Below are 19,859 nucleotides of genomic sequence, written 5' to 3' on the forward strand. Positions count from 1 at the left end.
AAACAAAAAAAAATCCCTCCCTTTCATGGAGCTTATATTCTGGTGGGGCTAATAATAAATACATAAACAATAACCACATATTATATGTTACACACATAGTAGTGATAAAAGCTTTGGAGAAAAATAAAGCAGAATAAGGGTGATAGAGAATTTAGGGTCTACATGGCAAGAGTTACTTCATAAAGGGTGGGTCAGGAAGACCTTTCTGAGAGAGTGGTATTTAAACATATCTTTAAACATTTGTTTATTTTTCTTTGTTTGATCTATTAGTTTGAAATGGGTATGTTAAAAGCCACCCAATACAACTGTTTTTCTTTTCACAAGTACGTGATGTCCCTTTTTGGTTAGTATGATATTATTTGTCTTGAATTCTGTTTTGTCAGATGTTAAAATTTGAACATCTGTTTTCTTTCAATCCATATTTGCGTAACTTTCTTGATCTTGTTCTACCACTGGGTTTGAATCCCAGCTGTGACACTGCTACTTCTTTCATCCTGGATCGATGATTTAACCTCTATGCTTTAATGTCCTCATCCATTAGGTGAGGATATTAATAGTAACTACCTCATAATATCATTATGAGGGCTAAATGAGTTAATTCTTGTAATGTGCATAGCACAGTGCCTGGCACAGAGTAAGTGCTTATAAAAGTAAGAAGCTGTAGAAAAAAATAAAGCTTTGTTTCAAATATTCATTTGCTTTTATTTCAAGTTTGTCCATTGCTAACAACATATTGGGTTTTTCCTTTATTTTTTAAAATCCAGGGTCAATTTTAATGGGTGTTTTAAATCCATTTACATTCACTCTAAGCATTTTAATTATATTAGAACATATTCCTGCCACCTTATTTAGCATTTTTCCATTTACTATACCATTTTTTTAGTTTTTTAAAGATTTGTTTTGATGGGGACCATTTTTGAAGTCTTTACGGAATTTGCTACACCACTGCTTCCATTGTTTGTGCTTTGGTCTTTTGGCCTCGAGGCATGTGGGATCCCAGCTCCCTGACCAGGGATCAAACCCACTCCCCAACTTCCTTCCCCCCGCCCCCCCTCACATTGGAAGTCAAAGTCCCAACCACTGGACTGCCAGGGAAGTCCCGACTATACCTTTTATTTTTTCCCTTCATTTCCTATTTTACATTTGCTGTATGGCATTTTCTCCCAACTAAAAATATAAACAGTGAATTGCACTGAACTTCTTATGAAACCACGTCCTTTACTTTTTCCAATATTTCCACTATTTGTTCTTCATTCCCTTTTATACATATTTTGTATTATTGCTCATGAATGGTTATGTAGGTTTTGATTCCCACTCTGTAGTTTCCATATCACATACCCTCTTTTTTCATCTTCTGATATCATCTCTACTTCTACATGGTACCACCAACTTCACAGTTGCCCAGACCGGACTCTCTTCTTTCCTTCTTCCCCTACTTCCAATATAACGTCATGTCCTGTCAATTCTTCTTCCTAAATGTACCTTGAATGTCTGTGTTGTTTCCTTTCATCTGTGTCTGGATTATTGTACGCTCTTTCTACGTCTGGTCTTCTCCTCCATGCCCACCCTAGTACACTCTTCTACCCTATAACCTGTGATCTTCATATAATGAAAATCTGCTGATGTCACTACCTACTTAAAACTCTTTGGTGACATTTTACTGCCCTTTGGATTGAATGCTAATTCCTTATCGCTCGCAAGTCCACGCGTGATCTGATTCCTGCTGACTCGTAGCTCTTCCTTCCCAAACTCCTTGAGGAATTTCTTCTAGCTCCTCAAACACATCAGGTGTTCTCTTACCTTCACACATTTTCGCAAGTTGTTTCTTCTTCCTAGAACGTGTTTTCCTTCCTCTTGGCCTGGTTTAACTTTACTCAACATTCAGACCTCAGTTTAGATGTTTCCTCTGAGAAGTCTGCCTTGTTCAGGAAGCCCACAATCTTACGGTCCTCTGTGTTTCTTCCTCAGTATGGTGTTCTGTGAATGTTTGGGTTTTTATCTTCAATTTCAATATGCTCAGCAAAGACAGGGGCTGTTCTCGTGTCATGTGTCTAGGATGTGCCTGATGTAGGGAAAGTCCTCGGTGAAATGTACTGACTTGAGTTGCATGTCCTTGCCGTACTTCCTGTCCCTTGGATTCTTTTAATTCTATAAATCTCTTTCAAATTCCATTGGCTTCTTAGAGACATCTTAAACATCCCCAACTCTTTACACTTTACTAACTTATATCTTACACTAAAATAATCCTAAATTGTTCACAATGTAATTTTCCATGGACTATCTCATTTAACTCTCTATGTTCCTGGGATATAAGTAGGAATAAATTAGGCTTCCCATTCTACAGTGAAGCAACTAAGTTCTGAAGAGGTTAGTGATATGCACAGTAAGACCAGAGTCATGACATCTATTTAGGTCTTTCGATTCAATTGGGTACCTTTTTTAAGTTGTGGTAAAATATACATGACATAACATTTATCATTTTAACTGTTTTTTTGTTTTTGCGGTACGCGCGCCTCTCACTGTTGTGGCCTCTCCCGCTGCCTAGCACAGGCTCCGGACGTGCAGGCTCAGCGGCCATGGCTCACGGGCCCAGCCGCTCCACAGCATGTGGGATCTTCCTGGACCGGGGCACGAACCCGTGTCCCCTGCATCGGCAGGTGGACTCTCAACCACTGCGCCACCAGGGAAGCCCCATTTTAACTGTTTTTTAAGTGTACAGTTCAGTTGCCTTAAGTACATTCACATTGTTGTGCAACCTACCCCCAGAACTCTTTTCACCCTACAAAAGTGAAACTCTATACCAATTAAATGACTCATCATTCCCTCTGTCCCCCAGCCCCTCACAACCACCATTCTACTTCCCATCTTAATGAACTCGACTACTCCAGGTATCTCATAAAAGTGGAATCAGGGGCTTCTCTGGTGGCGCAGTGTGTACATATTCAACCATATGTACATATTATTGATACAATCATATGTATATACCACATGTTGTTTATCCATTCATCTGTTGATGGACACTTGGGTTGCTTCCACTGTTTGGCTATTGTGAATAATAGTGCTGCTATGAACATGGGTGTACAAATATCTCTGAGTCCCTGCTTTCAATTGTTTTGGGTACATACCCAGAAGTGGAACTGCTGAATCATATGGTGAGTCTGCTTTCGATTTTGCAAAGAGCCCCCATATTTTTTCCACAGCAGCGTTACCATCTTACATTCCCAGCAACAGTGCACAAGGGTTCTAATTTCTCCATATCCTCATGAACACTTCTTATTTTCTGTGTCTTTGATAGTAGCCATCCCCATGGGTGTGAGTTAGAACTTCACTTAGTTTTGGTTTGCATTTCCCTAATGATTAGTAATATTAAACATCTTTTCATGTGCTTATCAGCCATTTTCATATCTTTTTTGGTTTTGTTTTCTGCTTGTTTTGTTGTTTTGGCCGTGCTACACTGCTTGCAGAATCTTAGTTCCCAGGCCAGGGATCGATCCTGGGGCCCAGAAGTGAAAGCGCTGAGCCCTAACCACTGGACCACCAGGGAATTCCCTATATCTGCCTTGGAGAAGTGTTTATCCAAGTCTTTGCCCGCTTTCTAATTGATTGTTTGCTTTTTGTTGTTGTGAGGTTATATCCTCTGGAGAGTAACCTCTTAACAGATATATGATTTGCAAATATTTTCTCCCATTCCATAGGTTGCCTTTTCACTCTATTAATTGTGTCTTATGAGGCAGTCAAGTATTCCTGACGTTAGTTTACATCGTCTTTTTAGAGGATTATTTACAGAAGTGGTACAAAGCATAGGTGGAGTCGTGGCAACAGGACTGGAGCCCAGTTATCAGAGCAGACACACGAGGTCAAGAATTGTATCAAGGGGTGAATGCTGAGCGTCAGGGTATGGGAATGTTTTGGGAATGGAGGCACTCAATGTTCTCCTGCCTAAAGATTTGTCATAGAGACTGAGGTAGGCCTAGGCCAATAGATGGGGCCAAATGCTCCCAGGAGTGGTAGAAGAAGGGATGCCAGGGCTGAGACTTCTTTAAGCCCCTGGCCTTTTATTGAGTCATATATAGAAGACTAGAGATTAATGTCCTTTCATCTCTAAGAGGTTTGAACCACTATTTAAGTGGTAAGAAGTACCTGGGAGAGTCCCACTGGCTATTTGAGGAGGCACCTAAGAACGAGACAACTAAATACAGGTCTTGGAAGAACCAGGAACCCAGGTTAAGTTTATTATCTATCAATGAAACTCTTGCCTCTTAGTAAAGGAGGATCTGGAACCTCAGGCTAGATATCACCAACTCAGCTGAGGTTAGGATTTATTATTTGTCCACAGGAATGAAATCAGGAATTATATGTAGCAATGTCAGGTTATCAGTGGCAAAGTCAGATTATCAGTAGCAGATTGGTGCCTTTCAGATAAAGGCTAAAGGTAAGTTGGGAATAAGACCCAGGTTACCAATGAGCCAGGACTGGCCGACTAAAGGTGGTTTATAAGAGGCTTTAGGGGTGAACTGGTTTGTCATCTGAAATCCAGAGCTGTCATTTTCCCTCTATTTGTATGAAAAGGATCTGATTCCCGGAGGGACCAGATAGCCATATATGACATTACTATCCCCTTTAGCTATATGAGTGAATACAGAATCACCTCTCTTTACAATTTTTTTTCTTTTTTTTTTTTCAGTATGCGGGGTTCTCACGGTTGTGGCCTCTCCCGTTGCGGAGCACAGGCTCCGGACGCACAGGCTCAGCGGCCATGGCTCACGGGCCCAGCCACTCCGTGGCATCTGGGATCTTCCCGGACCGGGGCACGAAACTGCATCCCCTGCATCGGCAGACGGACTCCCAACCACTGCGCCACCAGGGAAGCCCTCTTTACAAGTTTTTAACCAGTAAATTTCTACAGACGTAAGCAAAGCTTTCATCCAGAGCAAATTGTTTCAGGTCCCACTGCCACCAACAAATGACATTAGTGGTCTGCAAACTCATTTTAGACTCAGACACCACAAAGTTCAATAGTCTGTTTCTTATTGAGCTGTCTTAAGAACATCATTAAACCCATAATATCTTTAAAGCATTGCTGAGAAAATATCAAAAGGGTTCATAACAGATGCTTACAATTACAAGGAAAACAGAGGAAGTGACTTTTAAAAATGGAAAGTGGGGCTTCTCTGGTGGCACAGTGGTTGGGAGCCCGCCTGCCGATGCAGGGGACACGGGTTCATGCCCCGGTCCGGGAGGATCCCACATGCCGCGGAGCGGCTGGGCCCATGAGCCATGGCCGCTGAGCCTGCGCGTCCGGGGACTGTGCTCCGCAACGAGAGAGGCCACAGCAGTGAGAGGCCCGCGTACCACAAAAAAAAAAAAAAAAAACGGACTACCTCCCCGTGAATTTATGAGCAAATGGCTTTGCAAAATGCCTTTTACAACTGCATTGGTACATAGGAAGAGGAACTTCTGTGCATCTATTGAATTTGTTTTCCATTTTGTTCTATATCGGCTGCGAACTTGGATATAAATGCTTTCTCTGTCTTCATAAATATCATTGGTAAGATATCTTAGACATGACCGAGGACAATGCCTAAGGATGTGCAACTAGAAGAACATTTCCCAGAGTGTGCTTCATGGGCTCGGTAGGAAAAAACAAAAAGATTCCATGATCACATAGATTTGGAAAATAATAAAACAGTTAATAAAAGTTGAATGTATTTCTTAAAACCGAGTGTTGTTAGAATACCCCTAGCTGACCTCCAACTACAGAGAGCATAACTGACCGCGAATCCCCGCTGCCGCCTTCCAAAACCATGTTCACATTTGTGGGGAGGCCAGCTTTCCCTGAAGCTGCTCGCAGGTAAGGACCATGACCGAGAGAAAGGGTTCTAAAGTAGGCCCAGTACTGGAAGACACAAGACTCCCTGACCGACGACTTTGGCTCAGGGGTTTCCTGGCAGGCTTGCTGAGCTGATAACTCATTAGACTTGAGGGCAGTCTAAAGCTTCCTTCAGTCTCTCCTGTACTCAGGGTCAGACTTGCATGGTCTGATGCCCCTTCCGGCCTTTCCCAGCTCCCTTCCATTTTCTCTCACAGGCTTTCCCCTAATAGAATTCTTCCATATTTAATCCTATCTTGGCGTCTGCTTCTCAGATAACCCAGACAAGCTATTACAAATTTTATAATAACTCATAAACCTCTGTGCACACACACAAAACTAGCAGCTAACTCTATGAAGCAAGACCTATTAGAAATAGAAGAGGAATTACATACACAGGTAACATTCATCAGAGATTTTAATACAACCCTTTTAAAATCAGTCATACATAACAGACAAAAATTGAAAACATAAAGAAACTTATGAACCCATAACCCTCATATAGATAGTAAAAATTAGCTTCTAAGTTGATGGAACAAAGAAAGATTTGAAAATCCATATTTCTTATTATTCAATAGTGTTAGAATAAATAATACAAAATGATAAAATGAGTACCTAGAAATTAAGAAATATAGCCTTACACAAATTCTGGAACAATGAGGCAATCGACACTGAAAGACAGCATAAGTTGTACTCAGAGGAAAATTTAGAAACTGAAATGTTTTATTTAAGAAAGAAAGATTACTAATAATGAAACTTTGTATTATAGAAAATTAGAAAAACCACAATAAAATCAACCAAAAGAAAATATGAAGAGGTTATTAGTAAAGATAAAAGTGGGAAAATAATAATAATAAACAAAAATTGGAATAACTAAATAATTAAAGAATAACTAAATCCAAAGGCTAGTTTTGTGAAAATATCAAACCCTTATGAATTTAATTATGATAACATTTTTTAAATGTTGAAATAAAAATGGGCAAAAGATATGCTTGATTAGGAATGAGGAAAAACACAACCACAGACAGAGAAGAAATTAAAAAAACAACAACCTTGCAATACCTCATACAACTTCTTGGTAACAAATTTGAAAATCTAGAGGAAATACTTTCTACGTACTATACATTACCAAAACTGACCCAAGATAAAGTAGAGAACAGCCACAGAGGAATGGACACAGAGGCTTGGAGAGGTGTTTAAAGAGCTATTGTTACTAACCTTTAGTAACATCATGTCCAGATGGTTTGACTCTTCCTTAAACTCTCAACTCGAAACCATAAGAAAAGATAGAAAGGCCCCCATGACTAAAGTTATGAAGCTGGCATGATTTTAGTACCAAATTCTGGTAAAGATAATTATTTTTAAATACACCAACTAATCTTTTAAAAATTTCATGCAATATTATGTATGACTATAGAAACAAAATTATAAACATAAAATATAGCAAATATACTTCAATATTTTTCATGTTTCCAAACATTAATACACTATGGCCAATTTGGATTTATACATGCATTGCATGGGTGCTTCAATACTACAAAATCTGTCAACATAATTCATAACATCAATAAATTAAGGGAAAATATGTTCATATCAATAAATCCTAAAAAGGCATTTAGGAAACCTAATAGTCATTCTTAATAAAACTATGAATAAATTAATAATAAGTGGTGACCACTTGATGATGATTTGAAAAATTGACCTATCAAAAACCAACAGAAAATATTTCAAATGATGAAACAAAATCATTTCAGTTAAAATCATAAATATCATAGAATTCCTTCTATCTGTGTTATTAACCAATATGATGTTGTAGATTCTAGTAAATGCAGTAACAAGGCAATAAAATAATTCACAAGAACATTGGAAAAGAAGCAATAATAACATCTATATTCACTGAAAATGTAATTTTACACCTAGAAAACCCCAAAAGATTCTCTTTAAAAAGCAGCTTTGGGCTTCCCTAGTGGCGCAGTGGTTGAGAGTACGCCTGCCGATGCAGGGGACACGGGTTCGTGCCCTGGTCTGGGAGGATCCCACATGCCGCGGAGCGGCTGGGCCCGTGAGCCATGGCCGCTGGGCCTGCGCGTCCGGAGCCTGTGCTCCGCAACGGGAGAGGCCACAGCAGTGAGAGGCCCACGTACTGCAAAAAAAAAAAAAAAAAAGCAGCTTTAATGAAAAAGAAAAATTGGACACATGTTAAAAATACAAAATTCAACAGTTTTTCTTTATATTAGCAATAAAGACCCACAAATGAAAATAGAAAAAAAAAGATTATTTTGTTTACAATATTTCCAAAAAATTAGCGAGAGCTGGGAGTAAATGTGAAATGAAAGGTGGAGGTCTAAATAAAGGAAGTGGTAAAGTCATATTGAAGAAGGTAAAACAAATGCTGAATAATGAGAAGGCATAAACTTTTTGAATTAGAAAAATTTAATTTCATAAAATGTATATCTTTACAACTTTATGTTACTACTATACTGCATGGTTAATGCAATTCCAGTTAGAATCCCGTGGTAGAGAAGGATTCATCCTCCAGGGTCCCTTCTCCTTCCTTTCTTAGTGAGAACCCGGGGCTCTTTGTAGTAACACTGTATTTTCCAGTGTTCTGGAAAAACCCACAGTTCTCCTCCTCTTTCTCCTTTACTTTCATATGGAACACTGCACTTCTGACACTTCTGGTCACCAAATGTGCAGGAAGTTTTCCCACACTAAGCAATTCTCGTGACGCCAGCTCGGTGTGCTATAATTTAAGTCAATTATGACACCATTTACCTGGAGATGGCGTCAGATCCTGCAGGTTAAGGACTCAGTCTCACGAGAGACTGCCCCCCACTTCCGAAGTCACCGCAAGTAGTAGATTCCCAGGTTACCCACAACTTCTGTGCAACCTGCTACAAATCAGAGGTTCCCATTCCTTCCTCCCCCTTGGATTTGATTATCTGCTAGAGCAGCTCACGGAACTCAGAAACACATTTACCAATTTACTAAAGGATACGCTGAAGGATACAGAGGACGGCCAGATAAAGAGATACCTAGGGTGAGATCTGGGAGAATGCAGAGCACAGGGGCTGCTGTCCCCATGGAGTTGGGGTGCATCATCCTCCTGGTAAACGGCTGCGTTCACCCACCTGCAAGTTCCCCAAACCCCATACTGTTGGGATTTGTGAAGGCTTCCTCACGTAGTCATGAGCAATTATTAACTCCATTTCTAGTCCCTCTTCTCTCTCTAGAGAATTGGGGGCGGGGTTGAAAATTCCAGGCTTCTAATCATGGCTTGGTCTTGCTGTTGACCAGTTCCCAGTCAGGAGCCACCAGGAGCCCACCCAGGGTCACCTCAATAGAACAGAAGATGCTCCTGTCACTCTTATCACTTGGGAATTTACAAGGGTTTTAGAAGCCTTGTGTCAGGGATGGGGTCAAGGACCAAATGTATATTTCTTATCACAGATCACAGTATCACAGTATCCTTTGCTTCCCTTGCAATGGGGTGCAGTCATGTGATCAAGTTCAGGCCAGTGAGATGCAGATAGAAGTTGAGCAGTAGTCCTCCCTTATCTGCGGTTTCACCTTCCGTGGTTTCAGTTACCCACAGTCAACCACGGTCTGAAAATAAATGGAAAGTTCCAGAAATAAACAAGTCATAAGTTTTAAATTTCTCATCATTCTGGGCAGTGTGATGAAACCTCAAGCTATCCCACCTGGATGTGAACCATCCCTTTGTCCAGTGTACCTTGCCCATTAGTCTCTTAGTAGCCACCTGGTTGATCCAATCAACTGTCACCCTTATCGGAGTACTTGTGTTCAAGTGACCCTTACTTTACTTAATAGTAAGTAGGCCCCAAAACACAAGCATAGTCATGCTGGCAATTTGTATATGCCAAAGAGAAGCTATGAGGTGCTTCCTTTAAGTGAAAAGGGGCAAGTTCTTGACTTAATAAGGAATGAAAAAAATCATGTGCTGAGGTTGCTAAGATCTACAGTAAGAACAAATCTTCTATCCGTGAAATTGTGGAAAAGGAAGAAGACATTTGTGCTAATTTCTTTTTTTTTTTCTTTTGGCCGCACTGTGGTATGCAGGATCTTAGTTCCCCGACCAGGGATCGAACCTGAGCCCCCCTGCTGTGGAAGCTCGAAGTCTTAACCACTGGACTGCCAAGGAAGTCCCAAAAAATTTGTGCTAGTTTTGCTGTCACACCTCAAACCACAAAAGTTACGGTCACGGTGCATGATAAGTGCTTAGTTAAATGGAAAAGGCATTAAGTTGGTACAGTAAGATACTTTGAGACCACATTCACATACCTGTTATTATAGTATAGTGTTGTAATTCTATTTTATTATTAGTTATTGTTGTTAATCTCTTACAGTGCCTAATTTATGAATTAAATTTATCATAGGTATGTATGTATAGGAACAAGCATAGTGGATTTAGGGTTTGGTACTATCCACAGTTTCAGGCATCCACTGGAGGTCTCGGAACGTACCCCCTCTGGATGATGGGGAACAGCTGTATGTGCAACTTCCATTCTTAAAAGGAGGTGGGGATGGGGTTGACCTCTCCTGGCCCATTTTCCCTTTTCTACTGGAATGTAGGTGAGTAGCACACCATCCTGTAGTATGCAAATGGTAAAAACAGAAGATGGAAAAAACCTTGGTCTCTTACGCTTAAATCTGACACACCGACCCTAGACTGCTTATATTTGGCATTTTTGGCAAGAAAAGTACAAACAAAACCAAAACTCCTGTCTTGTTCAAGTCACAGTTACTTTGGCTCTTACTTACAGCACCTGAAACTATATCCTAAGCGATGCAAATCCCAACAGTGTTTTTTAAAGTTATTACATAAAATCATATAAAAGTTTAAAGGGGAAAATAAATACCAATAGAAAAGTAGAAACGTTTTTTGGTTTGTTTTGCTTTGCTTTTTAAAGGGAAGGAGCTACATAACTCTATAAGGCATCCAATCAAATAAATATGGCAATGGTTTGGGGATAGAAACATAGATCAGTGAAACAGTGTCGTTAGTTAAGCTAGAAAGCGCCCAAGTATATACAAGAATGTAAAATAAACAAATGTGATTTTTTAATTCTGTGGGAAAATGGTTCATCTAGACAATGTGCTATCACAGCTGCCCACCTGTATGAAAGAAAGTAAAATTGTGCCCCCATCTCAAATCACATGGACATCTAAATTCCAGATGGACCCAAGACTGAAATGTAAACATAGCCATTTCCTCTGGGAAAATAAATCTAAGAGATCACGTGCAAAATTAAGAGTACCTTCCTAACCAAACTTTAAAACTTTTATGTAGGAGACAATATAGGTAAATAGAAATTATATTTGAAATCTGATGGCAAAATAAAATTATACTATACAAAGAGCTCTTACAAATTGACAAAAAAAAAGACCTACAACTCAACAGAAAAGTGGGCAAAGGGTATGAACAAGCAATTCACAGGAAAGCGACTCCAAATATTTGACATATATAACGAAAGGACATTCAAATTCACGAGTAGTGTGAAAATTGCAAGTTAAATTAACAGTGACAAAATGACTTACATCCATAATGCCAGGTTTAAGGAAGAGCCTTAAAAAAAAAGGAAAAGCATTTTGCTGCAGGCATGAAGAAAAGAGCATGCTCTCTAATTTGCTGGTGGAAATGTGAATATTTATAGCCTTTTGGGGAAAGCAATGTGGCAATACCTATTAAAAATAAAATAAATTGCAATCCCTCCCATGAAAATATTTTCCACAGAAAAAGAGTATCAACATATCATAAGGCCAGATGTATAAAATGTTTATATAAGGTGTTATTTGTAGAGTTAAAAAATTCATAAACATTGTATACAACTGTGAATAATGAAATTGTTCAATAATTTATGAGACATCCACTCCATGGAGTTTTAGAAAACCATCACAAACAACGAATTAGAGCTGTACTGAGCAGGAAAAAAAAATGCAAAGTAACATTCCAGTTTTGTAAAACAAAGCCAGAGGACTATGTGTGTGTATGATTATATTTTATGAGCTTGGAGGAAAGCAGGGAAGAACTCACATGACGTTGGTAAGAAAGCTAAATTTGGGGCTAGCTCCTGGATCAGCAGTTTGACAAGGACAGGAAAAGGAGGAGGGAAAAAGAGAAAGGAAAAGTAAGCTTCCAGAACACCCAACATGCGTGGCATTGTCCCATGATAGCAGAATGATATGGGAGTATACACAGGTGAATGTAAATGATATTAGAATTAAGAAATGACTATGAGGGACTTCCCTGGTGGTCCAGTGGCTAAGACTCCACGATCCTAATGCAGGGGGCCCGGGTGTGATCCCTGGTCAGGGACTAGATCCAGCATGCCATAACTAAGAGTTTGCATGCCGCATCTAAGAGCTGGCACAGACAAATAAACAAATAAATAGATAGATAGATAAATTTTTTTAAAAAACAGAAAGGACTATGAGGCAATATAGGACTTATAATTTGTTGTAATATTAAGTGAACAATAAATGATTACAAGGTCAGGCATAGCCTATGGTTGTGTCTAAATAAAATATGTGGAGAGGCAGACAAAGGTTGGAAATTGTAGAGCATGGCCAGTGGGGTTTTAGATTATTTCCCATCTTCTTTTCTTTTTTTAAAATTTTTATTTATTTTTTAATTTAATTTTTTTTTTTTTTTTTTTTTTTTTTTTTTTGCGGTACGCAGGCCTCTCACTGTTGTGGCCTCTCCCGTTGCGGAGCACAGGCCCCGGACGTGCAGGTTCAGCGGCCATGGCTCACGGGCCCAGCTGCTCCGCGGCATGTGGGATCTTCCCAGACTGGGGCACGAACCCGTGTCCCATGCATCAGCAGGCGGACTCTCAACCACTGCGCCACCAGGGAAACGCTAATTTTTATTTTATATGTGTGTATAGTTGATTTACAATGTTGTGTTAGTTTCAGGTGTACAGCAAAGTGATTCAGTTATACATATATCCATTCTTTTATTTTTTTTTGAATTTTATTTAATTTATTTATTTATACAGCAGGTTCTTATTAGTTATCCATTTTATACATATTCGTGTATACATGTCAGTCCCAATCTCCCAGTTCATCCCACCACCACCTCCCACTCCCCGCCACTTTCCTCCCTTGATGTCCATACGTTGGTTCTCTACTTCAGTGTCTCTACTTCTGCCCTGAAAACCAGTTAATCTGTACCATTTTTCTAGGTTCCACATATATGCGTTAATATATGATATTTGTTTTTCTCTTTCTGACTTACTTCACTGTGTACAACAGTCTCCAGATCCATCCACATCTCTACAAATGACCCAATTTTGTTCCTTTTTACAGCTGAGTAATATTCCATTGTATATATGTGCCACATCTTCTTTATCCATTCACCTGTCAATGGGCATTTAGGTTGCTTCCATGACCTGGCTATTGTAAATAGTGCTGAAATGAACTTTGGGGTGCATGTGTCTTTTTGAATTATAGTTTTCTCTGGGTATATGCCCAGTAGTGGGATTGCTGGATCATATCATAGTTCTATTTTTAGTTCTTTAAGGAACCTCCATACTGTTCTCCATAGTGGCTGTATCAATTTACATTTCCACCAACAGTGAAAGAGGGCTCCCTTTTCTCTGCACCCCCTCCAGCATTTGTTGATTGTAGATTTTCTGATGATGCCCATTCTAACTGGTGTGAGGTGATACCTCATTGTAGTTTTGATTTGCATTTTTCTAATAATTAGTGATGTTGAGCAGCTTTTCATGTGCTTCTTGGCCATCTGTATGTCTTCTTTAGAGAAATGTCTATTTAGATCTTCTGCCCATGTTTTGATGTGGTTGTTTGTTTTTTTTAATATTGAGCTGCATGAGCAGGTTATATATTTTTGAAAATTAATCCTTTGTCCATTGATTCATTTGCAAATATTTTCTCCCATTCTGAGGGTTGTCTTTTAGGCTTGTTTGTAGTTGCCTTTCCTTTGCAAAAGCTTTTAAGTTTCATTGGGTCCCATTTGTTTAATTTTGTTTTTATTTCCATTACACTAGGAGGTGGATCAAAAACAATCTCACTGTGATTTATGTCAAAGAGTGTTCTTCCTATGTTTTCCTCTAAGAATTTTATACTGTCCAGTCTTACATTTAGGTCTCTAATCCATTTTGAGCTTATTTTTATGTATGGTGTTAGGAAGTGTTCTAATTTCATTCTTTTTTCATGTAGCTGTCCAGTTTTCCCTGCACCACTTATTGAAGAGACTATCTTTTCTCCATTGTATATCCTTGGTCATAAATTAGTTGACCATAGGTGCATGGGTTTATCTCTGGGCTTTCTATCCTGTTCCATTGATCTATATTTCTGTTTTTGTGCCAGTACCATATTGTCTTCATTACTGTAGCTTTGTAGTATAGTCGGAAGTCAGGGAGTCTGATTCCTCTACCTCCGTTTTTTACCCTCAAGACTACTTTGGCTATTGGGGGTCTTTTTTGTCTCCATACAAATTTTAAAAATTTTTGTTCTAGTTCTGTAAAACATGCCATTGGTAATTTGATAGGAACTGCATTGAATCTGTAGATTGTTTTTGGTATTATAGTCATTTTCACAATATTGATTCTTCCAATCCAAGAACATGGTATATCTCTCCATCTGTCTGTATCATCTTTAATTTCTTTCATCAGTGTCTTATAGTTTTCTGCATACAGGGCTTTGTCTCCCTAGGTAGGTTTATTCCTAGATATTTTATTCTTTTTGTTGCAGTGGTAAATGGGAATGTTTCCTTAATATCTCTTTCAGATTTTTCATCAATAGTGTATAGGAATGCAAGAGATTTCTGTGCATTAATTTTGTATCCTGCAACTTTACCAAATTCATTGATTAACGCTAGTAGTTTTCTGGTAGCATCTTTAGGATTCTCTATGCATGGTATCAGGTCATCTGCAAACAGTGACAGTTGTACTTCTTCTTTGCCAATTTGTATTCCTTTCATTTCTTTTCTTCTCTGATTGCCGTGGCTAGGACTTCCAAAACTATGTTGAATAATAGTGGCGAGAGTGAACATCTTTGTCTTATTCCTGATCTTAGAGGAAATACTTTCAGTTTTTCACTACTGAGAATGATGTTTGCTGTGGGTTTGTCGTATATGGCCTTTATTATGTTGAAGTAGGTTCCCTCTATGCCCACTTTCTGGAGCGTTTTTATCATAAATTGGTGTTGAATTTTGTCAAAAGCTTTTTCTGCATCTATTGAGATGATCATCTGGTTTTTATTCTTCAGTTTGTTAATATGGTGTATCACATTGATTGATTTGCCTATATTGAGGAATCGTTGCCTCCCTGGGATAAATCCCACTTGATCATGGTGTAGGATCCTTTTAATGTGTCGTGGGATTCTGTTTGCTAGTATTTTGTTGAGGATTTTTGCATCTATATTCATTAGTGATATTGGTGTGTAATTTTCTTTTTTTGTAGTATCTTTGTCTGGTTTTGGTATCAGGGTGATGGTAGCCTCATAGAATGAGTTTGGGAGTGTTCCTTGCTCTGCAATTTTTTGGAAGAGTTTGAGAAGGATGGCTCTTCTCTAAATGTTTGATAGAATTCACTTGTGAAGCTATTTGGTCCTGAATTTTTGTTTGTTGGAAGATTTTTAATCACAGTTTCATTACTTGTGATTGGTCTGTTCATATTTTCTGTTTCTTCCTGGTTCAGTCCTGGAAGGTTATACCTTTCTAAGAATTTGTCCATTTCTTCCAGGTTGTCCATTTTATTGGTGTAAAGTTGCTTGTAGTAGTCTCTTAGGATGCTTTGTATTTCTGCCATGTCTGTTGTAATTTCTCCTTTTTCAATCCTAATTTTATTGATTTGAGTCCTCTCCCGCTTTTTCTTGATGAGTCTGGCTAATGGTTTATCAATTTTGTTTATATTCTCAAAGAACCACCTTTTAGTTTTATTGATCTTTGCTATTGTTTTCTTTGTTTCAATTTCATTTATTTCTGCGCTGGTCTTTATGATATCTTTCCTTCTACTAACTTTGGGTTTTGTATGTTCTTCTTTCTCTAGTTCCTTTAGGTGTAATGTTAGATTGTTTATTTGAGATTTTTCTTGTTTCCTGAGGTAGGCTTGTATTGCTAAAAACTTTCCTCTTAGAACTGCTTTTACTGCATGCCATAGGTTTTGGATCATTGGTTTTCATTGTCATTTCTCCCTAGGAAGTTTTTGATTTCCTCAGCAGTCTCTTGGTTATTTAGTAACGTACTGTTTAGCTTCCATATGTTTATGTTTTTTACGTTTTTTCCCCCTGTAATTGATTTCTAATCTCATAGCGTTGTGGTCAGAAAAAGATGCTTGATATGATTCCAATTTTCTAAAATTTACTGAGGCTTGATTTGTGACCCAAGATGTGATCTACCCTGGAGACTGTTCCATGTGCACTTGAGAAGAAAGTGTAATCTGCTGGTTTTGGGTGGAATGTCCTATAAATATCAATTAAATCTATCTGGTCTATTGTGTCATTTAAAGCTTGTGTTTCCTTATTAATTTTCTGTTTGGATGATCTGTCCATTGGTGTACGTGAGGTGTTAAAGTCCCACACTATTACTGTGTTACCATTGATATCCTCTTTTATAGCTGTTAACAGTTGCCTAATGTATTGTGGTGCTCCTATGTTGGGTGCATATATATTTGTAATTGTTATATCTTCTTCTTGGATTGATCCCTTGATCATTATGTAGTGTCTTCCTTGTATCTTGTAACATCCTTTATTTTAAAGTCTATTTTATCTGATATGAGTGTTGCTACTCCAGCTTTCTTTTGATTTCCATTTGCATGGAATATCTTTTACCATCTGCTCACTTTCAGTCTGTATGTGTCCTTAGGTCTGAAGTGGGTCTCTTATAGACAGCATCTATATGGGTCTTCTTTTTGTATCCATTCAGCAAGACTGTGTCTTTTGGTTGAAGCATTTAATCCATTCACCTTTAAGGTAATTATCGATATGTATGTTCCTATTACCATTTTCTTAATTGCTTTGGGTTTATTTTTGTAGGTCCTTTTCTTGTCTTGTGTTTCCCACTTAGAGAAGTTCCTTTAGCATTTGTTGGAGAGCTGGTTTGGTGGTGCTGAATTCTCTTAGCTTTTGCTTGTCTGTAAAGCTTTTGATTTTTCCATGGAATCTGAACAAGATCCTTGCTGGGTAGAGTAATCTTGGCTGTAGGTTCTTTCCTTTCATCACTTTAAGTATATCATGCCACTCCCTTCTGGCTTGTAGAGTTTCTGCTGAGAAATCAGCTGTTAACATTATGGAAGTTCCCTTGTATGTTATTTGTCATTTTTCCCTTGTTGCTTTCAGTAATTTTTCTTTGGCTTTAATTTTTGTCATTTTGATTACTATGTGTCTCAGCATGTTTCTCCTTGGGTTTATCCTGCGTGGGACTGTTGGTGCTTGGGTGTCTATTTCCTTTCCCATGTTAGGGAAGTTTTCGACTATAATCTCTTCAAATATATTCTTGGGTTCTTTCTCTCTCTCCTCTCCTTCTGGGACCCCTATAATGTGAATGTTGTTGTATTTAATGCTGTCCCAGAGGTCTCTTAGGCTGTCTTCATTTCTTTTCATTCTTTTTTCTTTATTCTGTTCCTCGGCAGTGAATTCCACCATTCTGTCTTCCAGGTCAATTATCCATTCTTCTGCCTCAGTTATTCTGCTATTGATTCCTTCTAGTGTATTTTTTGTTTCAGTTATTGTATTGCTCATCTCTGTTTGTTTGTTCTTTAATTCTTCTATGTGTTTGTTCTTTCATTCTTCTAGGTCTTTGTTAAACATTTCTTGCATCTTCTTGATCTTTGCCTCCATTCTTTTTCTGAGGTCCTGGATCATCTTTACTATCTTTATTTTGAATTCTTTTTCTGGAAGGTTGCCTATCTCCACTTCTTTTAGTTGTTTTTCTCTTCTTCCTTCATCTGGTATATAGCCCTCTGCCTTTACATCTTGTCTATCTTCCTGTGAATGTGGTTTTTGTTCCACAACCTGCAGGATTGTTGTTCTTCTTGCTTCTGCTGTCTGCACTCTGGTGGATGAGGCTATCTAGGAAGCTTGTGGAAGTTTCCTGATGGGAGGGACTGGTGGTGAGTATATATGGGTGTTAATGTGGTGGACAGAGCTTAGTAAAACTTTAATCTGCTTGTCTGCTGATGGGTGGGGCTGGGTTCCCTCCCTGTTGGTTGTTTGGCCTGAGGTGACCCAACACTGGAGCCTACCCGGCTCTTCGGCTAATGGTGGACTCTGGGAGGGCTAACTCCAAGGATCACTTCCCAGAATTTCTGCTGCCAGTTTCCTTATCCTCATGGTGAGCCACAGCCACCCCCGCCTCTGCAGGAGACCCTTCAACACTGGCAAGTAGGTCTGGTTCCGTCTCCTATGGAGTCACTGCTCCTTTCCCTGGGTCCCGATGCTCACACTTCTTTTTGTGTTCTCTCCAAGAGTGAAGTCTCTGTTTCCCCCAGTCCTGTCTAAGTCCTGCAATCAAATAGCGCTAGCCTTCAAAGTCTGATTCTCTAGGAATTCCTCCTCCCATTGCCAGACCCCCAGGTTGGGAAGCCTGACGTGGGGCTCAGAACCTTCACTCCAGTGGGTGGACCTCCGTGGCATAAGTGTTCCCGTTTGTGAGTCACCCACCCAGCATTTATGGGATTTGATATTATTGTGATTGCCCCCCTCCTCTCATCTCGCTGAAGCTTCTCCCCTGTCCTTGGATGTGGGGTATCTTTTTTGGTGAGTTCCAGTGTCTTCCTGTTGATGATTGTTCAGCAGTTAGTTGTGATTCCAGTGCTCTCACAAGAGGGAGTCAATATATCCATTCTTTTTCAGGTTCTTTTCCATATAGGTTATTACAGAATATTGAGTAGAGTCCCCTGTGCTATACAGTAGGTCCTTGTTGATTATCTATTTATCTCATATTATTACATTGTCTTTAAAAAATATTTTAAAAAGTAAATAAAAATAATGATTAGTGATGAAAGACCACGTGTCATGCATTTCTTGAAATTATAGACCCTGTAATGATGTCAAAATATAATATGAACTGGGCAAATACTAGCAAGGTGAAGGTGGAGAATTCTGGTATCCTCCGTTTTCTCTCATTTTATGGTCATTTTTCCATTTTCTACCTTATGTCACTGGGCAAAAATGAGATCTTAAGATGATGTACTGATCTGCAAGAATAAACTTTACAAATGCTTAAAATAAATGTGTGTATTCAGTGAAATCCTCTTAAGAACCAGAGAGAACCTTGGATGACTTCTGAAGAAATCAGCAATTCCGTAACTTTTTTCACTCTCCCTTCTTCCGCTCAGCCAGCCCTGCTCACAGCTGACTGACTCTGACAACGGGTCAGAGAAGCCAGGTGTTGTGAGATGGTTGCAGGATATCCACAACAGTGTTGGGGACATGAAGACAGCCCCTTGGGGTGAGGGGGGTTGTGAAGCGGATTAAATGACCATCTAGGCAGCAAAGTGGAAAGGCAGCCAGGGAATCAAGTTCACCCGAGTCTGCAAGGTTCCCATTGTGTGCGTTTCCCTGAGATCATTGGTCCTTTGAAGCCCATTATCAAAATGTTTGTGACACAGGGAGATCAGCTTGATTCTTTGTGACCACCTAGAGGGGTGGGATAGGGATGATGGGAGGGAGACACAAGAGGGAGGAGATATGGGGATATATGTATATGTATAGCTGATTCACTTTGTTATAAAGCAGAAACTAACACACCATTGTAAAGCAATTATACTCCAATAAAGATGTTTAAAAAAAAGTGTTTGTGACAAGCGTGCTTTGCCCTCCTGTTGAGGCTTCCCATTGTAATGGCTCAAGATGGCTCTCCATGGAACTATCTCAAGGGACAGTGGATGACCTTGGTCTCTGCCTTCCTCCAACCTTGAGCATTAGTTTTCTCCAATGTCAAAATAGCAGGGCTATAAAGAGCTGAGGCTGGTGGGAGAGGCAGCAGGTTAGCTATGTCCACAGG

At 39.2% G+C, this 19,859-nt stretch overlaps 1 long non-coding RNA gene across 2 annotated transcripts in view; it reads right to left on the minus strand.

The window, feature by feature from the left end:
• Nucleotides 1–6,466: 6,466 nt before the first annotated feature.
• The window catches only part of LOC309834920, a 77,956-nt gene continuing 64,563 nt past the window's right edge, over nt 6,467–19,859 (minus strand). For both annotated transcript variants that reach the window (XR_014297908.1, XR_014297909.1), the window contains exon 3: nt 6,467–8,012. This is a non-coding gene — a long non-coding RNA (uncharacterized lncRNA). The remainder of the gene's footprint in view (nt 8,013–19,859) is intronic.

The sequence above is a fragment of the Grampus griseus genome (assembly GCF_964374135.1).
Source record: "Grampus griseus genome assembly, chromosome: 16".
Taxonomy (NCBI): Eukaryota; Metazoa; Chordata; class Mammalia; order Artiodactyla; family Delphinidae; genus Grampus; species Grampus griseus.